This window comes from Mobula birostris, chromosome 15, assembly GCF_030028105.1.
Source record: "Mobula birostris isolate sMobBir1 chromosome 15, sMobBir1.hap1, whole genome shotgun sequence".
In the NCBI taxonomy this organism is placed as follows: domain Eukaryota; kingdom Metazoa; phylum Chordata; class Chondrichthyes; order Myliobatiformes; family Myliobatidae; genus Mobula; species Mobula birostris.
Window position 1 is genome coordinate 57,112,366 of NC_092384.1, and position 22,863 is coordinate 57,135,228.

A 22,863-nucleotide genomic window follows, 5' to 3' on the forward strand; every position below is an offset into this window, starting at 1 on the left:
GTCTGGGGAAAAGTACACGCTCAGGACAACAAAGACTTTTTCGGGTTTTAATTCCTTTATTGGTTTTTGATGTTTAAGTGCCAGAAGAGGGTCGCAAAACAAAATGAATGAATTTACAACCAGTTCGTGCCATTACAACCCCAGTTTAACTTTCGATCCACACCCTCGTGTGTGGACAGAATTGTGTATGCAGTATAAAAAATACCAGAACCAATACGGAACTAATACAATAGTGGCAATCCTGAAGGAACACAATACAAACAACATTAGAATCCCACCCACCCTGCATCTTATACATAACAGCGAAAAATGTAAACGAATACATCTCATCTAAGACGTACACACGTGCTGAAATTCCGAACAGAGACTAAACATTCACATTCGGTTACATGCCCAATCAGTCCTGATACAATAAAGTTAAACAAAATGTACACTTTAGCACAACTTTTACATGATATTGCCTGGTAGATAAATTACAGGAAGACTGACCTACTTGGATGGTGAGGAACTTGGTATAAGCCACGCTACCCAGCATTGATTTCTTCACTCGTGGAAATCTAAATCATCCACATGTAAAACATATCAAATTGCCGATATTCTCAATCAGCCAACAAGAAATGACGAATTCACATGAATATTGTCAATTAATGTTCACCTTTCCTCACCATGCCCAGCCTCGGGAGGAGCCCAAATTCCAACACCTTACCACGTCTTCAGCAGAAAGCAAAATGGTCTCCCCACTATCCCGCGCGTGCGTAATGACATCACCGTCTCCCTTAAAGGCGCAGACAACTATTTTACCCGGATTGGGTGCCTAAGTACACTTTTAACGATACTGAATAAGATCCGACGGTCACCTGGTTACATTTATTTTCTACTTTCCTCGCTTTTATTAACTAATTTTATCACCACATACGCCAGGAGTATAGCCATGAATGAAGAAGTGAGTACGTTTCCAAATGCAAACTATTATGCAGTGAATTCTCCTAGAACAAGGAATACAAAGAAAATTAACATTTTTATTTTTGAGGTTTAGCACTGTTAGTTCAGACACACATTCCTATAAAACATCTTTTCACAGACCCTGCTGACACTTATCATCATCATTCATTCTAAAGTACTAAGACCAAGATATTTAAATGCAATTTTTTGTGATAAATACTATCCTGAAAATTGGAAAAGAATGGTTCATATATTGTATTCACAGCCTTCCTTTTCCTTGCACAATCTCACCATCATCGTCACCATACGTGGGTGATCAAGGTCTTGACCATGATTCCTCTTGACAAATTTTTCGACGGAAGTGGTTTGCCATTGCCTTCTTCTGGGCAGTGTCATTACAAGGTAAGTCACCCCAGCTTTTATCCGTACTCTTCAGAGGTTGTCTGCCTGCCGTCAGTGGTTGGATAACCAGGACCTCTGATGTGCACCAGCTGACTCATACGGCCGTCCACCACCTGCTCCCATGGCTTCAAGGGGGTGCTACACCTTGCCTAAGGGTGACCTGTATGCTAGTGAAGGGAAGGGACGCCTTACACCTCCTTTGGTGGAGACGTATCTCCACCCTGCCACCCGTGCTGCACAATGCAGTGGCTAAATGAGCCAACTTTGTGAAACATTGCAATGATTGTTCAATGGATTAATGCTGGTTGGTTCTGGAGAACAAAATGCAATGTTACTATGTGTGACAAATCTTTTGCAATCCCTAACAGGATGTTTTTTTTAACTGCAAGAATTTACATGTTTAAAATGTCATTCTATCCCTGTCATTTTACTACTTATTATTTTTCAAGAGATGAATATCTCTCTTATCTGATCATGATGGCAGAGTCAAGCCTTCTTCCTTTGTGCCAATGAATTGTGTTATATTATTGGCTAATGAATGCATTTTATGACATGGTCCTTTTATTGCTTAATCTTGTAATGTTCACTAGTCAGACTGAAAGGGAGTGTTTGCTTAACTTCATGGACTTGTTCCATGATGTCATAGAGAGAGTTAACAATGCTCATACAGAAATGTTGCATTTGCGGACTTTCAAAAGAAATGTGATATAGAACTTCACTACAAACCTGTTTAGAAAATAGTTTAGATGGTCATGATAGTGCGTAGCAAAGTCCTAAAAAATAAGGCAGCAGGTAGGTTTCTGACTGGAGAATATTTGATGAATTCTCTTACCCTGCAGAAACCTGAGATTTTAGTAGTATGAGTACTTTTCTAGAGTATGCAGATGATATAATCTTAACTGGTTAGTGAATAACAGATGAAATTGTAACATAATTTAAGAAAGCTTAATATTGAAATGGGATGGCCCATAGCACATGCATTTTTATGTGGGTAAAAGTGATGTAATATCCTTTGAGAGAAACTGTCATGAAGAGTTCATATATTCTATATGTTATTATTTAAAGGTTTTATTATGGTATATTCACAAATGCTTTCAATCATGTGAGGTAGTTTAAAACTCTTGGCTTTGTTAACACTGGTAATTAATACAGTGAAGTCATGCAAAAATTCTATGCATTACTAGGTCACAAAAGGCTTAGCATTATAAACTTCAGAAATTACATCTAAAATTTGGAGTGGTTATGAAGGAGATTTACCAGGATGCTTTGAGAGGTGGGGTACTTCAGTCAGTTGGAGTATTTGGAGAAACTGAGAGTGTTTTCCCAGAGCAGAAAAAACTAAGGAGAAACCTAACAGTTTTTCAGAATTAGGAAATGTTTTGATTGAGGAAGTATGAAGAAATACAGAAGGAAATCGGTATGTAGAAGTCCCAATGAGAGAGTGTGTGATACTTGATCTGCTATTAGGGAATGAGACAGGGTAGGTGACAGAAATTTGTATATGGGGAACACTTTGCATTTAGTGATCATAATGCAATTAGCTTCAAAGTACATATGCAAAACGATAGGTCTGATCTACAGGTTGAAATTCTAAATTGGAGAAAGGCCAATTATGATAACATCAGAAAGGATCTGGCAAGTGCGGAATGGGATGGGCTGTTTTCTGGCAAAAGTGCACTCAGTAAGTCGGAGGCCTTCAAAACAGAAGCCTTCAAAAGTGAAATTTTGAGAATACAAAGCTTATGTGTGCTTGTTGGAATAAAAGATAAAGATACCAGGTCTAGAGAACCTTGGTTTTCAAGTGCTATTGAAGCCCTGGTTTAGAAAAAAAAGGTGCATAGCAGGTATAGGAAGGTTGGAACAGATGAGGTGCTTATGGAGTATAAGAAATGCAAGAGAACACTTAAGAAAGAAATCAGGAGAGCTAATAGAAGGCATGAGGCTGCCCTAGAAGACAAGGTGAAGGAGAATTGTCAGGGATTCTATAGATATTTTAAGAGCAAAAGGTTTGCAAGGGACAAAATTGGTCCTCTGGAAGATCACAATGCTAATCAATGCGTGGAACCAGACAAGATGGGGGAGATCTTAAAAAAACTTTTTGCATCTGTTTTTACTCAGCACACAGGGTCTATAGAACTGAGGCAAAGCAGCATCATAGACTCTGTACAGTTTACAGAGAAGGAGATGCTTGCTGTCCTGAGGCAAATTAGGGTGGATAAATCCTCAGGGCCTGACAAGGTGTTCCCTCAGACTCTGTGGGAGGCAAGTGCAGAAGTTATAGGGGCCCAAGCAGAGATGTTTATCCTTAGTGACAGGTGAGGTGCCAGAGGATTGGAGAATAGCCAGTGTGGTTCCACTATTTAAGAAAGGCTCTCAAAGTAAACCAGGAAATTATAGGCCAGTGATCCTTGCATCAGTTGTGGGAAAGTTATTGGAATGTATTCTAAGGGACAGGACATAAAAGTATTTGGATAGACATGGACTGATTAAGTACAGTTAGCATGGCTTCATGCATGGTAGGTCATGCCTAAACAATTTCTTAGAGAGTTTTTCGAGAAAGTTATCAGGAAAGAGAATGAAGGCAAGGCAGTAGATGTTGTCTGCACGAGTTTGATGAGGCATTTGACAAGGTCCTGCATGGAGTTTGGTGAAGAAGGTTCAGTTGCTTGGCATTCAAGATGAAGTAGCAAACTGGATTAGACATTGGCTTTGTGCAAGAGCCAGAGTTGGTTGCCCCTCTGACTGGAGGCCTGTGATTAGTGGAGTGCAGCAAGGATTGGTACTGGGTCCATTGTTGTTTGTCATCTATATCAACGATCTGGATGATAATGTGTTTAACAGGATCAGCAGTTTTATGGATGACACCAGGATTGGGAGTGTAGGACACTCAAAGCTGCTGTGCAGGTTGGCTCTATTGTTGAGAAGTCATATGGTTCATTGGCCTTCATCAACCGTGGGGTTGAGTTTAAAGGCCAAGAGGTAATGTTGCAACTCTATAGGACCCTGATCAGACCCCAATTGGAGTACTGCGTTCAGTTCTGGTCACCTCACTACAGGAAGGATGTGGAAACTATAGAAGGGCTGCAGAGGAGATTTACTGGGATGTTATCTGGATTGGGGAGCACGTCTTATGAGAATAGGTTGAGTGAATTCGGACTTTTCTCCTTGGATCGACAGAGGCTGAGAGGTGACCTGATAGAGGTGTACAAGATGATAGGTATTGATCGTGTGGATAGTCAGAGGCTTTTTCCCAGGGCTGAGAAGGCTAGCATGAGAGGGCACAGATTTAAGGTGCTTGGAAGTAGGTACAGAGGAGATGTCAGGGGTAAGTGTTTTACGCAGAGAGTGATGAGTGCGTGGAATGGGCTGCCAGCGACGGCAGTGGAGGCGGATACAATAGGGTCATTTAAAAGACTCCTGGATAGGTACATGGAGCTTAGAAAAATAGAGACCTGTGGGTAAGCCTAGGTAATTTTTCAGGTAAGGACATGTTCGGCACAGCCTTGTGGGTCAAAGGGCCTGTATTGTGCTGCAGGTTTTCTATATTTCTATGTAGTGGACCAGCGAGGAAAGCTCACCATTCTGTATCTGGACCAGATCCAAAAATGTGCTGAGAACTGACAGATAGGATTTAATGTGGACAAGCATGTTGCACATTGAGAGGATCGACCAGACTAAGCCTTACACTGTGATGGGCAGAACAGAGGAATCTGGGAACACAGATATACAATTCCTTGAAAGGGATGGGATGTTATATTGAAGTTGTATAAGACGTTAGTGAAGCTTAATTTGGAATATTATGTGTAGTTTTGGTCACCAACTTATAGGAAAGTTGTAAATCATGTTGAAAAAGTACAGAGAAAATTTACAAGGATGTTGCTGGGTCTGGAAGACCTGAGTGATAAGGAGAGTTTGAATAGGTTAGGACTTTATTCCTTGGAATGTAGAATATTGAAAGGAGATTTGATGGAGGTTGATGCACTATCAATTACTCCAAAAAGACTGGAAGTAGAGCAAATACTGAAAGGCTTTTATTAACAGTAAAATGGACCCATGTCCATGCTGAGTATCTGCCCTGAACGGAGAGGAGGAGCAGTGACACAATCGCCTTTATTCAGGGGTCTGTGGGAGGAGCCACAGGAGCAGTCAGCAGAGGGGCGTGTCCAGGCAGGTAACCCAGTTACAACCTATATACATGTTTTACCACATTCACCCCTCCTTTTTATAAAAAGAGAGTCCAGCGGGGTGAAGTGACTGACAATATTTAAAAACAAGTATATTTACAGGTCAAGTCTATCAGGCAGTCGAGTCCGTCGCTGTGATCTACGTAGCACCGGCGGTGATTGCACTGGCAACGGTGGTTGTGCTGGCTCCGGCCTGACTTGAGATGCCAGCATGTTAGGCGTTGTTAATCCCTCGTGCGTGTGCGTCGCACCCGGTATGGGAGTGTTGTGTGGTGTTGGAGTGCGCGGTGTCTCCTGGGTGTGTATATATATAGATATATATATATCGGTGAGTACGGGTTAATAGTCACCATGGAGTGTTCAGGGTAGAGGCCCGGTGCTCCTGCGGGCGCCAGGTCAGATAAAGCCACGTAGGCAGACTGGGGGTTTGCTGCAAAGTCCCCTGAGAGGAAAAATGGTTGAAATCAGCATAATCCCATGAAGCACGTGCCAATGTGGGAGCCTGGCATGGTTGTGTATGGCAGATCCACCACACAGGCATCCGTACCACACCTCTCTGCTGTGGGATATGGTGATTTTCCTATTGAAAGCTTCTTTAGGCGTCCAAGAATAAGTGAAAACTTGTTGCTTTATGATTATTTATCTTAAAGTTTAAACAACAAATAAAAAACCAGGTACAGCACACATGAAACTAAAGAGATGAAAGCTCAGGCGAAGGCAAAGATAAAATTGAAATTCTTTTTGCAAAAACTGACACGTTTTACTGACGTAAGATATTAGGTCTTGCAAGAGCCAATTAAAAGATACACAATCACAACACATGTGTCATGTGCTAACAGTTAGCCAATGAAAACCGAAAAGGTGATAAACCATTATGTGACTGCTATACTGCTTTGCTACCAGTACATGGAGAGAAATGCCACATATTCTGAAAATAACAAGTTTGATAAAAATACAAATTGTATGTTAGTAAAAACTGCAGATTCAATCTTGCTAAAAACTTTTTAATTCAACTAATACCTTGCAAAAATACAAAAAAAACAATTAATTCCAATAATTCCCGCTATTGATTCTACATCACAGATTTAGAATCATTACATCACCTTCTACAAATGTCAAACCCAAATTAGGTTCAGGAGCACAAATTTCCTTCCAGCAGCCTTGTATGTTTCAGATCATCCAATCTGGCATCTTGCTATACTGTTTACCTGCACACTAGGGCTCCCACGGCAATTGGACCGGGTATATTGAACTAAAGAAACTTAAAGTGTACCAGGAGATAGAAGTTGTCTTTGATCCTTGGATGAATGAATCAAGTGGTCTCTAAAACGTGACATAAATTTTAATGAAGGAGGATTATATATAAATACACATAAATCCCTCCATCCCAATTGAGGACACTACTTTTAGCTTCATAGTATTAAATTGAACCAAATATAATGCCACCATGACAGCTGGTGTAGCCAATAACAACAGTTTCCTTATGACCAGATGATTTTGCTACTATCTGTTCAATGCTGCTATGATGTTTTATGCTCCACAGTTAAGTTAAGTAACTCCACTGTACTACAGAAGGGCAGGGTAAAATAATATATTTGAGTCCTCGTTAACTACCAGTTGATTGATAGTAAGACAGAAGCTTATAGGTTGTCATGTGTGACAAATGAGAGAACCCTATTTAGATTATGAGAACACCCAGTCCTCTTTTATTGTCATTTAGAAATGCATACGTGCATTAAGAAATGATACAATGTTCCTCCAGAGTGATATCACAGAAAAACAGGATAAACCAATGACTGACACTGACAGAACCACATAATTATAACATATAGTTACAGCAGTGCAAAGCAATACCATAATTTGATAAAGAACAGACCATGGGCACAGTAAAAAAGTAGTCTCAAGTCCCGATCGACTCCCGAGTCCCTGATAGCAGGCGGCAAAAGGGAGAAACTCCCTGCCATAAACCTCCAGGCACCGACAACTTGCCAATGCATTGGAAGCAGCCGACCACAGCTGACACTGAGTCCATCCATCTGAAAACCTCGAGCCTCCGACCAGCCCCTCCAATACAGCCTCCCGAGCGCCATCCTCTGCCGAGCGCCTTCGACCTTGCTCCGGCCACCGAAACAAGCAAAGCCGAGATTCCAGTTACCACACAGTAGCAGCGGCAGCGAAGTGGGCATTTCAGAAGTTTCTCCAGATGTTCCTCCGTACTCTCATGTCTGTCTTCATCAAATCAGAATTTACTAATAAGATGAAGAATTTTTTTAATATCTCAAAGGGTGGTAAGTTTTTAGAATTCCTTGCCCTGGAAAGTTGTGGTGTCTGAATCCTTGAATCTATATAAGTCTCAGATAGTTAGATATATGAGGAGTGAGAGGACAGGAAAGAGAACAGGAGAAGCAGGCTTGAGAGACAGAATGGCCAACTCCTGTTCCTATTTCTTTTGGCTTTGTGGTCCAGATAACGGTGTGGAAACTTGCATATTTTGTACGGGAGAAATGTATGATGGTTACTTGGGCCTCCAAACATGCCAGAGTCTTTGCTGCAGACTGGAAAGAAATGTCTAATGAGCTGGGTGTGGTCCATGGGCCAGATGTTGTGCACCACAACCTTAGCAGTTTTGGCTGTGACAGTTACACTGGACAACAGAGGAACCAGGGAATTGGTTGTGAAGGTACATGGAGTTCTTTGTTGATCTGGAGCTTTCAAATTAATTAATGATAGATTGATTTATGAACGTTTAAAATCATCACACAGTGACAAGAGGCAGAAAAATAGGTCTCCTTTTTTAAAGTATGTGTTCCCAAGGTAGAGGAGATTCAAAGGGCTAACTGGCCTATTCATGCTCCCAGTTCCTTTGCATGTTCCTACTTAATCTCTCTTTTCACAGATAGTTTAAAACTGTACTTGACATTAATTTGCAGACGTCATCAAACTCTATATCTAGACTGAAGTGCAGAATATGTAACTGGGTGGAAACTATGAGAAAATATTTGAGTGTTACCTGCACAATGAACGTCAAATTGATACAGTTAAGTCAATGTCAACTTGTGTTTGTGTAACATATTCATTGTTAGCGGATTTCCATTCATGCCTTGTAGTGGCATAACCCAATATGAGTAGAGAGTGAGATTCAAGATTCAAGATTGTTTAATGTCATTTCCAGTACACGAGAGTAAAAGAAAATGGATCTGATGCAGCACTTAACTAAACACAATAAGATGAAGAATACAATGATAAAATAACAAAATACACATAAAAACATAAGATAGCTTATATACTGTACATAGATTGATTGTATGTCAAAGTGTCGCTAAAGACACCAGTGTCTGAAAAAGTAGTGGTAGTTGGGGGTGTTGAGGGGTAGGTTAGTGGGTGGAGCTGTTGATCAGCTTTACAGCTTGGAGAAAATAATTGTTTTTGAGTTTGATGGTCCTGGTGTGGTTGCTATGTAGCCTCCTCCCTGATGAAAGTGGGTTATGTAGCCTTCTCCCTGATGGGAGTAGGTAACCATTGGAATGGGGAGTGGGCAACAGAGGCACAACCAAAACTTGGCAAAAGAATTGTGTTTACAAAACTGATTAAAGAATGAAAGGGAGTTGCTGAACAGATGTAAATAGTGGCCACAGTTATTTGGTAAAAGGAGTAGATAATGCAGATGTCCAGAAATTTAGTTGTGAAGAGCCTTTTATCTCAGCAATACACATATGTGAATCATAGTTATATAGTACTATAGCACAGAAACAGGCCATTCAGCTCATCTAACCATGCTGACCCGATTTTCTTCCCAGTCCTGACTAGCTGGTCATATCCTTCCAAATGCTCCCGTCCATGTATCTATCCAAGCTTCCCTTGAACTGTACATTTGAACCCACATCTGCCAGTCCCATTGGCAGTTTATTCCACATTCACACCACACTCTGGGTGTAGAATGATTTTCTTTTGGTGTGAACCATGATTATGACAACTGTATGATTGAACCACGATGCACTGGAAATTCAGCAGTGCACTCTAGCTTCAAACTGTAAGGCAGTCCTTCATGAATTCACGTTGATCCTAGTGCCTGGAAAATATTGTCACATTGTTCCAAAGAATATAAGCCATCGGTGATTCTGGGTACAACCATGTTTGCAAGATGCTATTTAAAAAGAGCAGCCTGGAGCAGGAGCCATGCAAGGATTGGGAATGTAATCCAGAGAGGTCCTCTTTAAATTTTTTCACCTTGTCTGTTTTTCTTTGGTACCTCAGTAGGAGCCCTTTCATAGCACATCCAAGCCTCTTTTATACCAAGAGATACCGGACACAATCTCATACCGTATCTCCTCCCAGGCCTAAATCTCCTGCCATCACTCTAGCAATGGCCTGAATTTTTCTCTCATATTCTCCCAACCAGGCCCTGACTCCTGACCAGTCATTCATTCACCTACCCCACCCCAATCTGCCCCATTCTTCAGAGTCAACATCCCACCTCAGCCCAACTATACATGATTTTACTCCACATACAGTAACTCTTATTCCCAATTTCCAGGCATACTAAAGCCACTTCTATTCTTTCGCTCTTGACCCCAGCCATGGGTCCTGTGTCAGTTTCAGTCTATTTGTCTTTGCGTGGTCCACAGTGCAAAAAGGAACAAGTGCGACAGGCAGACCTTGTGGTGGATAGCCCATTCCCAACGTGGTAATTGATATGCAACACACCCTCCTCAGTACATCTGTAACTATGCCAGCCAGTCTTTAGACATAACAGTGGCTATATTCTGGAACAGCAAAACGGAGATGGAATTTGAACACGTCTGAGTTGTATAAATGGGGTGTGTTTGAGTTAGATTTAGAAATTTACAGCACAGTAACAGCCTCTCTAGCCCAACGAGACCACCCTGCCCAATTAAACCCATGTGACTAACGTGGGAGCAAATCCACACAGTCACGGGGTGAATGTACAGACAGTGATGGGAATTATATCCAGGTTGCTGGTACTGTGATAACCTTACACTAACCACGCCACCCAAAGAGATCAATATTCAATGTTTTCCAGGAAAAGTAGCAGTGGCAGTCAAGTGAATCTTGTCATGTGATAGGATGTTGCAAGTAAGATATGTAAGTCTTTTAAGGAGTGGAAAGCCACAGATTATGAATCTAACAGTATAAGCCCACTGATTTATGCAGTATTTTGCAACATTCTCCATGGGTTAAGCAAAGCTAATTTTGCAATATTTGTTGTAATTCACTTTGATGGTTTCAGACTCCATACTGAACATTCTGAAACAGCCAGAAGCAGGAAAAGTTATTAACAATTTCTACATACTATGTTCAGGTTGAGACAAGTCCAAATCTATGATTTTTTTTCTGTCAAGATCTACAAGGCAAAATAGTCAGTCACACTGATGGAGGGAAACATTTGAAAAGAGGAGGCATGGAAGAAGACAGCATCCAACATGATAAGTAGCATTATGAATGAAAGCAGGCATTGGTTAAATAATGTATCAATATTAAAACAAAGCTGGTATGAATGAATATCTGGCAAATGGAACTTACAATATTTATCACAGTATTGTTAGTGTTTAATTTGGATTGATTTATGACTACAACACCAATTTGAATTTAAATTGTCCTTTCTTTCTAAGTGGACATCAGATCCACACTCACACGTAAGCACGCATTTACTGTGCTTAGCTAGTCCCTGTTAATTGATCCTTCTTCTTATAACAATCGACTTTCAGGAAAGTTGTTGGTACTTCATGAGATTTTTGGTCTGTGGCACCAGCAAATCTGAGATTGTGTTGTGTGCGTCATCGACTTTTTAATCAAAACCCAGACATGTTCAGCATTGAGGTTCCACAACACAAGATCTGTGGGAAAACAGATAACTCATTTCTAAAGCTGCCAACAAGCGCAGTTTCACATTATCTCATCTCAGATACATTATCCATTTTTTTAAGCTGGAGAGGGTGGGAGCTGTTGTTCCACTTTTTTGGCCTGATAAGAAAAAAACATAGAAAACCTGCAGCATAATACAGAGCTTTCAGCCCACAATGCTGTGCTGATCATGTATTTAGTTTAGAAATTACCTAGGGTTACCCATAGCCTTCTATTTTCCTAAGGTCCCCCCTCCCCCTTTCTTTCTTTCTAGGCCTCCTGTCCCACGTTTAGAAACTACCTAGGGTTACCCATAGCCTACTTTCCTAAGGTCCCCCCTCCCCCTTTCTTTCTTTCTAGGCCTCCTGTCCCATGCTCCCTTCTCTAGCCTCGTATCCCTTTCGCCAATCAACTGTCCAGCTCTTAGCTCCATCCCTCCTCCTCCTGTCTTCTCCAATCATTTCGGATCTCCCCTCCCCCTCCCACTTTCAAATCTCTTACTACCTCTTCTTTCAGTTAGTCCTGACGAAGGGTCTTGGCCCGAAACGTCGACTGTACCTCTTTCTATAGATGCTGCCTGGCTTGCTGTGTTCACCAGCATTTTGTGTGTGTTCCATGTATCTATCCAGGAGTCTCTTAAAAGACCCTATCATATCCACCTCCACCACCATTGCTGGCAGCCCACTGCACACACTCACCACTCTCTGCATAAAAAAACTTACCCCGATATCTCCTCTTACCTACTTCCAAACGCCTTAAAACTGTGCCCTCTCATGTTAACCAAAAAGTTAGACTTGTAAAGAAACATGAATTTTATTTTAATTGGCGGTCTGCCCAGTCCTTGCACTCCCTTTCAAATAGTCTTTCAACGTCCTTTCCAAACTCCTCCAGGACACAGAATAGATGATGGAAATCTCCATGGCTTCTAATGGAGCAGCTTTCATTATCAGTACAAAGGTCAAGAACTTCCGGTGTTCCTGATAATGTAGCACATACATTGATGCACCCAGACAACAGCAAAACATTCATCAGGATGATGATTGCAACTTAGTATTCAATACCATCACCCTGCTCGGTATTATTCATCAGACTTCTAAATCAGGGCCTCTGTGCCTCACTCTGCAACTAGATCCTCAGCTTCCTCATTGGGAGACCACTGTGGACTGGCGATCACATCTCCTCCTTACTGACAAGCAACAAAGGTGTACCTCAGGTATGCATTTTATTGCCATAGCTCCCCTGACTGAGCCCTATGACAGACATAGCTTTTGTCCCATCCACCCTTCCCAAACCAAGTAAGAAAAAAAGAAAGGAATTGATTAGATTGCTAGATTCCTAGATTGCTCTGCTAGGAGTTGGGATGTGAACTTAAGGTGCTGAATGAACTATGTCTGTACTGTGAGTGAGTTAAAAAACCTAAAATTGTTTCACTAAATCATGATCACTATGGATACATATCTCATGTGACCACAAGAGAAGAATGGAACTCACTCATCTTGGGAAACTGAATTCCACAAATTAATAGTCATAGTTTATCCTTGAGAAAGGATGCTTTTGTAAAGCACAGTGAATTAGCATTGCTTGTGGATTTGAAAGAATTATATCCACAGGCTGTATTAGGTTATAGCAGAGATTTGGAGGCAGAATTTTATAGTCTTGGAGTTTTATTTTAAGTAAGTTTGACATTCAGTGCATCACAGCTGTTTTGTTTCTCCAAAGGAGCATTCCACTTAGATCCTTATTGTTGTGTATTGAATATTTCAGTAATATTGCAAATATATTGCATGATTAATCATTCCTTATTGTGGATTATATAATTGTTTATGGGTTGCTTCTAAAAGTAACCCATACATTATCATGCCACCACGGCATAAGTTCACACTTTGCCAAAAGTGAAAATGAAGCTACAGAAGGATTATCCATCAGTTACTAGTTTTTTCTTTCAACTAGCTTTATGTTTTAGAGATAAGGACATTTTAAATGAATCTGAGATGACTTCCTATCTGTGGAAGTGCAGTGAGGTGTCTGAGTTAAAAAGGAGTGCAGCAGTTGTTTTTCTTTGCAAGCGGAGAAGAAGGTCGAGTTAAAAAATGGCAAAAAGCAGACAACTTCATGGGTTTATAAACAGCAGTACCAGGTGATAATAAATTGTAAATTTGAAAAAAAACAGAAATAGCTGGCTAGATGGGAAAGATACATTTGATTCCACAGCAGATTACTGGAATATGTATCTAACACCCTGGAAAAGGTTTGACTGCTAAAGTAATGGTCTTTCTGCAGAAGCAGTATTTGGGTTATGGGTGCTTTGGAACGTGAGCCGTCCAATGAAGGGAGTGTGTTTTCATGTTGTGTGCCTGACACCGGGGTGAGCTGGGTCTTTTGTTCAGTGGGAGGCGATGCCTGAGAGAAGAGGTCATAAGACTTCACCCAGAGCAGCGGGGCCATGATTCAACGCAGGCCAGGGAGAATGAAGGAGAATCAGCAAAGGGGAAACCATGAGCTCCAATTTGTGCACATCAGACTGTTTCATTAAAATGGGCCCTTTTCTTTTTTTGCTTTTTCTTTACTAACCCTTCAGTCAAATTAAGAATTATAAAGCTAAATTGTATAATTGTTTAAATTGTTTAACCTCCCACATAGGAGGTTAGTGTGCAAAATTAGAGCAAATGATATTGGGGGTAGGGTACTGACATGGATAGAAAATTGGTTGACAGACAGGAAACAAAGAGTAGGGGATAATGGGTCCTTTTCAGAATGGCAGGCAGTGACTAGTGGGGTACCGCAAGGCTCGGTGCTGGGACCGCAGCTATTTACAATATACATTAGTGATTTAGATGAAGGGATTAAAAGTAACATTAGCAAAATTGCAGATGACACAAAGCTGGGTGGCAGTGTGAAATATGAGGAGGATGTTATGAGAATGCAGGGTGACTTGGACAGGTTGGGTGAGTGGGTAGATGCATGGCAGATGTAGTTTAATGTGGATAAATGTGAGGTTATCCACTTTGGTGGCAAGAACAGGAAGGCAGATTACTATATGAATGATGTCAAGTTAGAAAAAGGGGAAGTACAATGAGATCTAGGTGTCTTTGTTCATCAGTCACTGAAAGTAAGCATGCAGGTACAGCAGGCAGTGAAGAAGGCTAGTGGCATGCTGGCCATAACAAGGGGAATTGAGTATAGGAGCAAAGAGGTCCTTCTGCAGTTGTACAGGGCCCTGGTGAGACCACACCTGGAATATTGTGTACAGTTTTAGTCTCCAAGTTTGAGGAAGGACATTCTAGCTATTGAGGGAGTGCAGTGTAAGTTCACGAGGTTAATTCCAGGAATGGCGGGACTGTCATATGTTGAAAGACTGGAGCGACTGGGGTTGTATACACTTGAATTTAGAAGGATGAGAGGGGATCTGATTGAAACATATAAGATTATTAAGGGATTGGACGTGCTAGAGGCAGAAAACATGTTCCTGATGTTGGGGGAATCCAGAACCAGAGGCCACAGTTTAATAATAAGGGGTAGACAATTTAGAGTGGAGTTGAGGAAAAACTTTTTCACACAGAGGGTTGTGGTTCTGTGGAATGCTCTGCCTCAGAAGGCAGTGGAGGCCAGTTCTCTGGATTCTTTCAAAAAAGAGTTAGATAGAGCTCTTAAAGATAGCAGAGTGAAGGGATATGGGGAGAAGGCAGGAAAAGGGTACTGATTGTGGATGGTCAGCCATGATCACAGTGAATGGTGGTGCTGGCTTGAAGGGCTGAATGGCCTACTCCTGCACCTATTGTCTATTGTCTAATTGTATGTGCTGTACTGTCTGTTATTTTGTGGTACTTACTTGGAACAGGGTAACAAATCACGCAGCATCCACACAAATAGGGGGTTTGGGGTGGGCTCGCAACTCAATCTCACACGTTTGGCGGGGCCCGAGATTGTCTTCCCTAGACTCATGCAGCCGACGGAACCAGAGTGTTTGATGTATACTGAGTAAATTGAGCTGTATTTTGGAGCAAATGAAATAGCGAATGAGAATTGAGTGCCAGTTGTCCTGAGTGCATTGGGTTTAAAAGCATAGAGTTCGCTTTGAAGTTTGACTGGTCCAACCAAACCAGCTGAAAAGAGTTTTGTTGGATCGTGAAGATAATGCAGGAACATTTAGAACTGAAACCATTGTTGATTGCAGAATGCTTTAGGTTTCATAAGCGGAATCAAAAGGATTCCATTTCAGTGTAAGCAACTGAACTGAAGAGATTGTCTGAGCATTGTCAGTTCGGTAATGGGCTTGGTGATGCACTGAGAGTCTTACAAGAAAGCATTCCAAAAATGACTCCAAACTGAAGCAGAACTCACATTTAAAAGAGCAGTTGAAATTGCTGTATCAATGGAAATAAAAGACGGAGATGCAACTGAGCTGCAGTCAGGAATCAAAGTGAGTTTGAACTTGCAACATCTAAACAGAAACCAGCCTGGCTGAACAAATTGTATCACCATTGTGGCTGGGGCTCACTTACGCCAGACCAGTCCAGGTTTAAATGCAAAACTTGCAGAAAATTGCAGCAAAGTAGGATGCATACAAAGAGAATGCTGGGCAGACAAAAAGAAATGGACTGCAGAGTCACGGAGTCATAGCGAAGTACAGCACAGAAACAGGCCCCTTCAGCCTATCCAGTTCACGCCAAAGGCATTTAAACTGCCTATTCCCATCAACCTGCACAGGAACCATAGTCCTCCCTACCCTTACTATCCATACCCCTATCCAAACTTCGCTTAAATGTTGAAGTTGAACTAGCACTCATCACTTGTGCTGGCAGCTCATTCCACACTCTCATGACCCTCTGAGTGAAGAAGTTTCCCCTCATATTCCCCTTAAGCCTTTCACCTTTCAACCTTAACCCATAACCTCTGTTTGTAGGCTCACCCAATCTTAGTGGAGAAAGTCTACTTGCATTTACCCTATCTATGCCCCTCATAATTTTGTATACCTCTGTCAATCATATCTCTTCTCAATCTTCTATGTTCTAAGAAATAAAATCCTAGCCTGTTCAATCTTTCCTTATAACTCAGGTCACCCAGACACGGCAACATCCTTATAAATTTTCTCTGTACTCTTTCAATCTTACTTACATCTTTCCTGAAGGTACGTGACCAAACTGCACACAATACTCCAAATTAGGCCTCAGCAATGTCTTATGTAACCTCAATATAACGTCACGTCTCCTGTACTAAATGCATTGATTTATGAAAGCCAATGTGCTAAAACCTTTCTTTACAACGTATCTGTGACACCACTTTCAATGAATTATGTACCTCTATTCCCAGATCCCTTTGTTCTATCACGCTGCTCAGTAACCTACCCTTCACTGTGTAAACCCTACCAAAGTGCAACACCTAGCACTTGTCTGCATTAAGTTCTACCTGCCGTTCTTCAGCACATTTTTAAAACCTAATTCTGATCCCTCTGAAAGCCATGATGGCCTTCTTCACTGTCCACTACACCCCCAATCTTGGTGTCATTTACAAATTTGCTGATCCAGTTAACAAGATTATCATCCAGATCATTGACATTGATAACAAACAACAATGGACCCAGCACCGAAACTTGTGGCACAGAACTAATCACAGGCTTCCCGTCAGAGATGCAACCATCTACCTGCACTTCCTAACTTTCTCCCTTAAACCCAGTGTCTAATCCAATTTACTACCTCATCTTGAGTGCTGAGCGACTGAACCTTCTTGATCAACCCCCATGCGGAACCTTGTCAAATGTCATGCTGAAGTCCATATGTACAACCTTCACTGTGTTGCCTTAACTCAAGAATCTCTATAAGGTTGGGTGGACATGATGCATGAAGCCATGCTGACTACCCTTAATCAGTCCATATCTATCCAAGTATTTATATACCTGGTCCTTTAGAATATCTTCTAATAGATTTCCCACAACTGGTATCAAATTCACTGGCCTTTAATGTTCTGGTTTATGTTAGCACCTTTCAAAAATGGTGGCATATCATTGGCTATCCTTCAGTCCTCCGCTACCTCTCCTGTCACCAAGGATGAATTAAGTATCTCTGCTAGGGCACTATTTCTGCACTAGCTTCCCGCAGAGTCTGAGGGAACACCTTGTCAGACCCTGGGGTTTTATACACCCAGAGTTTCCTCAATACAGCAAACACCTCTTCCTCTGCAATCTGTACAAGGTCCCTGAAGGTGACGAGATTTTGCTTTACTTCTATAGACTCTGTGTCTGCCTCCTTAGTAAATACTGATGCAAAAAAATTCAAAATCCTTCCCATCTGTTTTGGATCCACATATGTATTACCATTCTGATCTTCCAGAAATTTTATCCCTTGCAAACCTTTTGCTCTTAATATATCTGAAGAATCCCTTAAGATTCTCCATCACCTTGTTTGCTAGAGCAACTTCATGCCTTCTTTTAGCCAACCTGATTTTTTTCTTAATTGTTCTCTTATATTTCTTATACTCGATAAGCAACTTATTGATTCCTACCTGCTATGATGGCCTCACCCGCATCTCCTCCATTTCCTGCACTTCGGTCCTTACCCCATCTTCCCGCCACCACAACAGGGACAGAGTTCCCCTTGTCCTCACCTACCACCCCACCAGCCTCCGGATCCAGCATATTATCCTCCGCAACTTCCGCCACCTTCAACAGGACCCCACCACTAAGCACATCTTTCCCCCTCCACCCCTCTCCGCTTTCCACAGGGATCGATCCCTCCACGACTCACTTATCCGCACGTCCATCCCCACGGATCTCCCACCCGGCACTTTTCCCTGTAAGCGTAAGTGCTACACCTGTCCCTACACCTCCACTCTTGCCACCATTCAGGGCCCCAAACAGTCCTTCCAGGTGAGGCAACACTTCACTTGCGAATCTGTTGGGGTCATCTATTGCATCCGGTGCTCCCAGTGCGACCTCCTCTACATTGGTGAAACCCGACGCAGATTGGGGGACCGCTTCGTCGAGCACCTCCACTCCATCCGCCACAACAGACAGGATCTCCTGGTTGCCACCCACTTCAACTCTGCTTCCCATTCCCATTCAGATATGTCCATACATGGCCTCCTCTACTGCCATGATGAGGCTAAACTCAGGCTGGTTGAGCAACACCTCATATACCGTCTAGGTAGTCTCCAGCCCCTTGGTATGAACATAGAATTCTCCAACTTCCGGTAATTCCCTCCCACTCCCTTCCTCTATCCCTATTTTACATTACCTCCCTCATAGTTCCGCCTCCTTCTACTACTTCGCATTGTTCTCCTGCCAATCACCTCCCTGCTTCCCCTCTTTAAAATTACTGTTTTTCTCAACTACCAGCATTCTTCAAACCCTCCCCAAAGTTCTTCCTTCAGTCCTGACGAAGGGTTTCGGCCCGAAACGTCGACTAATCTTTTCAACTGATGCTGACTGACCTGCTGAATTCCTCCAGCGCATTGTGAGTGTTCCTTTGACAACAGCATCTGCAGATTATTTTGTGTTTAACAAAAAAGAATAGGTCTGTCAAGATCTGTGGTGATCTTAATGTCACCATCAACCCAGTACTGAAAGTAGATCAATACCCTTAGTGCAGGATGGAGGATATCTTTGCAAACCATTCTGGAGGAAAACACTTCAGCAAAACTGAGGCCTACCTAGAGATGGAGATGGAAAAGAGCCCAATGTGTTTCTCACCATAAACACTCAAAAAGGGCTTTATTGCTGTAATAGGCCTATTTTTGGAATAACATCTGCACGTGCACTCTGGCAAGGCTGCACAGGCACTCAGTTTTACCTGGACGACATCATTGTTACTGGTAAGGATGGCAAAGATCATTGGCAAGGATCATCTCCAAAGTTGCAGAACAGTGTTAAAAAGATTAGACGGTTATGGGTTCAGAGCATGATGCAACATGTGTGAATTCTTTAAACCAATCATCACATGCTGTTGTCACACCATTGATGCACAAATACTACACAAGTGTGCTGAGAAAATTCACGTCCCAGAACCTCAGATTGTTTCACAGCCACAAGTCTCACCTACCAAACAGACTGATCCCCCTTGTCCGGAAAGACATTATCCCACAAGAGTAAGAAAGTTTCTGCCACGATTAAATCTTTAGACAAGAATGGACAATTTAAAATTTACCATGCTGTGGATGTCAATAGAGTAGTTGTATTATATAGTATGTTGTGTATATGGTTGAGATGCTTTCTATGTTGAACTGGAGTTTACAGCTAAGCAGGGAGGAGTGTTGTATATTTAATACTTCAGTAATATTTGAATAATATTGTAAATAGATAGATACTTTATTGATCCCAAAGGAACTTAGTGTCACAGTTACATTACACATGCACAGATATACAAATATCAGAAGAGAAGTAGGAAAGAATAAAAAATGTTACCTCAAACAGTCTAGTAGGAGGGGATCATCATAGATTGGCTCATTATAGAGCCTAATGGCCGATGGTAAGAATGACCTCATATAGTGCTCTTTGGAGTAGCACAGTTATTTTAGTCTATTACTAAAAGTGCTCCCCTGAACAGCCAAGGTGGGGTGGCATGCCGAGGGTGAGAAATATTATCCAGAATTGCCGGGATTTTCAGTAGGGTCCTTTGTTCTACCACATCCTGCAGTGTATCCATTTTGACTCCTGTAACAGAGCCAGCATATCTAATTGATTTATTGAGCCTGTTGCATTACCCATGTTGATGCCATTGCCCCAGCACACCACCACACAGAAAATTGTACTGGCAACAACATGTGAGGGAGGGGCTGGCATACTCCATAGGACCACAGTCTCCTCATGAAATATATTGTTTGATTAAGCATTTTTTGTTATTTACATGCTTCATTACAGGTCATATGTAAAAGTACAGGAATGGCATACGTCATCACGCCACCACGTCGTAAGTGCGCATTTCGCTAAAGGTTAAAAGATGAAACTAGACATGCATTATCTCCCAGCTCCATTTTTCTTCCAATTAGTTTCATATTTTGGAGTGACGCTTTTCTCACCCCTTCCTTATTCCTTTCTTAATTTGCAAATATTTATCAACTTCCACTTTAAAATTAATTTTATTTTTATATATATATATATATATATATATATATAAATAGTGGGTAGTGAGTGCATTACTCTCTATTGAATGTTATTGGGTACTGCTAATGCCAAAACTTAACACCCACTGGTTTAGGTTTGGTGGGTAGAGGAGGGAGATAGGTAGCCGCAGGCCCAAATAAGCATGTAGTGAGAATAAAGTGGGTTGAGTTGGAGCTGTGCATGTGTAAAGAATGCTCCTGTTTTGATACATTTTAAAAAGTGTGAGAATTTACATCACGAATAAACACAGTTGCAATCTTAGTTTCAGCATTGCATCTTTGAGGGAATCCCCATGATATTGTTTCTGTGAAACTCACCACTGGCGCCTCAATTCTTTATACAACTTTCACAAGAGTAGCCATAAGGCCACTTTAATACCAAGAAGTCCAGGTGGCTATTTAGTCTGGTGGGGAGATTGAGAATCTCAAAGGTTGTCAATTACCCTGCTGATCACGGGCAACTGTTGCCATCTAGTGTTCATTTGAGACTATGATTATAAGGGAGTTGCCCATTTCATTAAAGTAGCACTTACATTCACCTCAAGAAGGCAGTCCATCGAGTTGCCTTACAGCTTAATACCTCATCGAACGCCAACTTTAAACTAACTATCCATGGTCTTCTATACGATTCCAAAGAGACACCTTGTAAGCTTGAAAAACAGCTTATTGTTAGTCTGGGCATGTCACAGCCTTCAGGGTCAGCAATTTGAGGTAATTTTCTTTCTGCTCTGTAATATAAGCTCAGTCTTTCTGTCCCTCCACTGAAACTGCCAGATCTGCTGGGCATTTCCTATGGTTCTGAACAGCATTTCACAAATTTTACATGTTTCTACAAGTATTTGGGTAGACAGGGACTTATTAGGGAGAGTCAACATGGCTTTGTGCGTGGTAGGTCATGTTTATCAAATCTATTAGAGTTTTTCGAGGAGGTTACCAGAAAAGTGGATGAAGGGAAGGCAGTGGATGTTGAAAACATGGACGTCAGTAAGGCCTTTGACAAGGTCCCTCATGGGAGGTTAGTTAGGAAGATTCAGTCGCTAGGTATACATGGAGAGGTGGTAAATTGGATTAGACATTGGCTCAATGGAAGAAGACAAAGAGTGATAGTAGAGGACTGCTTCTCTGAGTGGAGGCCTGTGACTAGTGGTGTGTCACAGGGATCAGTGCTGGGTCCATTGTTATTTGTCATCTATAGCAATGATCTGGATGATAATGTGGTAAGTTGGATCAACAAATTTGCTGATGATGTAAAGATTGGAGGTGTAGTGGACAGTGAGGAAGGGTTTCAAAGCTTGCAGAGGGATTTGGACCAGCTGGAAAAATGGGCTGAAAAATGGCAGATGGCGTTTAATACAGACAAGTGTGAGGTATTGCACTTTGGAAGGACAAACCAAGGTAGAACATACAAGGTAAATGGTAGGGCACTGAGGAGTGCAGTAGAACAGAGGGATCTGGGAATATAGATACAAAATTCCCTAAAAGTGGCATCACAGGTATAGCGGGTCGTAAAGAGAGCTTTTGGTACATTGGCCTTTATTAATCAAAGTATTGAGTATAAGATTTGGAATGTTATGGTGAGGTTGTGTAAGGCATTGGTGAGGCCGAATTTGGAGTATTGTGTGCAGTTTTGGTCACCAAATTACAGGAAGGATATAAATAAGGTTGAAAGAATGCAGAGAAAGTTTTCAAGGATGTTGCCGGGACTTGAGAAACTGAGTTACAGAGAAAGGTTGAATAGGTAAGGACTTTATTCCCTGGAGCATAGAAGAATGAGGGGAGATTTGATAGAGGTATATAAAATTATTATGGGTATAGATAGAGTGAATGCAAGCTGGCTTCTTCCACTGAGGCTAGGGGAGAATAAAACCAGAGGACCTGGGTTAAGGGTGAAGGGGGAAAAGTTTAAAGGGAAATTTGGGGGAGGGCTTCTTCACACAGAGGGTGGTGGGAGTGTGGAATGAGCTGCCAGATGTAGTGGTAAATGTGGGCTCACTTTTAACATTTAAGAAAAACTTGGACAGGTACATGGATGAGAGGTGTATGGAAGGATATGGTCCAGGTGCAGGTCAGTGGGACTAGGCAGAAAAATGGTTCGGCACAGCAAAGAAGGGCCAAAAGGCCTGTTTCTGTGCTGTAATGTTCTATGGTTCTAACTTGTCTTCTCTCTTTCTCATTCGGATGAAGGGTGTGCAGCCTGAAATGTGAACTGTTTTTCTTTCCCCAGGTGTTGCCTTGTTCACTGAGAGTTTCAAACTTCTTCTGAACACAAGAGTTTGTGAAAATGCTGGACATCTAGAGCAACAAACACAAAATTCTGGAGAAACTCAGCAAGTCAGACAGCATCTATGGATAGGAATAAGCAGGATATCAGGACATCATT

The 22,863-nt window shown here is 41.7% G+C and overlaps 2 long non-coding RNA genes across 3 annotated transcripts in view; one reads left to right on the top strand and one right to left on the bottom strand.

Annotated features, from left to right (window-relative positions):
- LOC140210309 (uncharacterized) overlaps positions 1 to 829 on the bottom strand; it is a 19,455-nt gene extending 18,626 nt beyond the window's left edge. For both annotated transcript variants that reach the window (XR_011889205.1, XR_011889206.1), the window contains exons 1-2: positions 656 to 829; positions 490 to 557 (exon numbers count right to left, since the gene is read on the bottom strand). This is a non-coding gene — a long non-coding RNA (uncharacterized lncRNA). The remainder of the gene's footprint in view (positions 1 to 489; positions 558 to 655) is intronic.
- LOC140210310 (uncharacterized) overlaps positions 1 to 22,863 on the top strand; it is a 23,232-nt gene extending 369 nt beyond the window's left edge. Inside the window, exons 2-3 of the long non-coding RNA XR_011889207.1 lie at positions 1,208 to 1,344; positions 22,708 to 22,863. This is a non-coding gene — a long non-coding RNA (uncharacterized lncRNA). The remainder of the gene's footprint in view (positions 1 to 1,207; positions 1,345 to 22,707) is intronic.